Genomic DNA, 2,229 nt, shown 5'->3' with positions numbered 1-2,229 from the left:
TAATTTTATACATAATATTACTACATAATTTCCCTTTCCATATCTCGGTTAATGTGCTTAATTATGCGTTACGCAATCTTATATTATACATTTCTCAATATTACAAATATGTACAATTAGGTGATCAACTCCTTAAGAAAGAAAGAGGGACATTTAAAAAATATTAATTGTCGTAATTAATTTTTAATTGATAAACATTTTTCAAATAATTGTTAACAAAACATAAATAATATCATATTATATTTGTAAATAACTAATAACACTTAATGTATAACATTACATGAGCTCACAACAAAAATTACATCAAATTACAACATTACATTTTATTTTTTTAAATTGTGTACTTTTCTACTGAATGTATTTTCTGAATAATATATCTGGGTTTTTACAATAAAAAATCATAAAATTTTTCATATAATAGTCAGAAATTATATTTCACCCTTATTATTTCCACTTATTATCTCATATTTATTATTTTTACACTTAAAAGAAAGACAATTTATATGATGTCTTTAATTTAAAATCAAATTTGGGACGCGTTGTAAAATGAACAAAAAGTTAAAATTTGGAACTATCCCTCCTAATTAGGAGGATTGGTCACTAAGAGATGTACAAACAATAGAGAAATTTTGTTTTTTTTTCTCTTCTTTCATGATTTGTATCTGCTTCATATCAACGTTGACATGGAGATGTATCTATGAAATAGCGTAGCGCAATTACACGACGTGCCTTTTCTGCATATAGTACGTAGCTGTCGTTCGAACGTAAGCTGGATGTTTACACGAACTGCGAACTAGCAGGCGATGAATTATTCGCCATCCGAGTTTTCCCATCGTGACTGGCTCGCAACCTGCTACCAGAGATTTTCGCTACAAATTTTTTTTTCACCCTCGTCACCAACGGCACAAAGTTCGATCGTTTAATATCGGGAAAAGATTCGTGAATCCCATCCAATCTAATGAAGGCAATCGGAACGTGTCAGTTCGATATAAATTAATGGGAGATATTCGCCTGGTAACGAAATAATCGAATTATATACATATATATATATATATATATATATACTGTAAAAAAATTAAATAATATATAATAAACATGTAGTACAAATTAAGCATAATTAATAAAATCAATCGGAAATTAGAATCGCAAATAAAGTATAACGTAGTAAATCATAAACTGAATGTAAAATTAAGAATAAATAATTTATATCTCAATTTATATATGGTAAAGTATCCAATTTATAATAACCCTTTCCCCTCCCGATTACAATTATCCCACGTTTTAATTTATATCAATTATTTATTTTAAACTATTGATTGCAATTATACGTAATAATTTGTATTGTACCGATAGGATTTAATGCGTTTAAATTTAATTCCACCCTTGGAGGAACGAAATGGAATGAACGGTGGAGAGAGGGATGAGGGAGAAGCGAGACAATGTACGATGGACTGCGGTTTCTGTATCGTGTATGTTCCTTCGTCCACTTCACAGCGAGCTTTCAACGTTCGCTTCTCTGACAGTATAGACGTGTGTGCTCACAGTCAGGGTCGAGAAAACGTTCCAGATCAGTTTCCAAGCTGGCCCTTTTTTCCCCTCCATTCGTCCCTATCGACATCCGCAAGCCCATTCGACCCGCGGCGAAATGCGGTACGTCCACCAGGGATGGGCTTATCGAGCGTTGCATCGGGCCGATGTTCTCCATTTTATTTCGCGGTGAAGTTCTCGTTTCTCGGATTTTTATCACTCACCGCGTTGTACGCGCTTCGTTTCTCTCCCGTACGTTTCGCATCTCTATATGATACGCAAACCGTCTTCGAACATAGATACGTATTTCTCTACATTTATACTCCTTCCTCTCCTATGCCTCGCGAGCATTAGAAGGCGTCCGATAAAGAAACGGATATATCGTTATCGGTGCGAGTTATATTCCGACGACTATAGAAAAATACCCCGAAGCAATACGCGAATGTTTTTTAAAATATATTTAATCTGCTGCTGTATATCTCAGAACTTTTTACCATATTCGTCGGGGAAAAAAAAATGTAAAAGAGTCAACGATTATTCGATAATTCCACTGGATTTACTCAAGAAAAAAGTGACGAGACTGCGGACACTTTGAGATTGTTTTTCGAGTGAGATTTGTAATCGAACAGTCTGAAACGCGAAGTAAAGTTCCTCCTCTGTGCGATACGAATCGCCACAGTGCGCGACAGGCTCTAATTTCCA

This window comes from Trachymyrmex cornetzi, unplaced genomic scaffold (assembly GCF_001594075.2).
Source record: "Trachymyrmex cornetzi isolate Tcor2-1 unplaced genomic scaffold, Tcor1.1 scaffold325, whole genome shotgun sequence".
Lineage (NCBI taxonomy): Eukaryota > Metazoa > Arthropoda > Insecta > Hymenoptera > Formicidae > Trachymyrmex > Trachymyrmex cornetzi.
The sequence above is the reverse complement of the archived record's forward strand: the minus strand, read 5'-3'. Positions refer to the sequence as shown.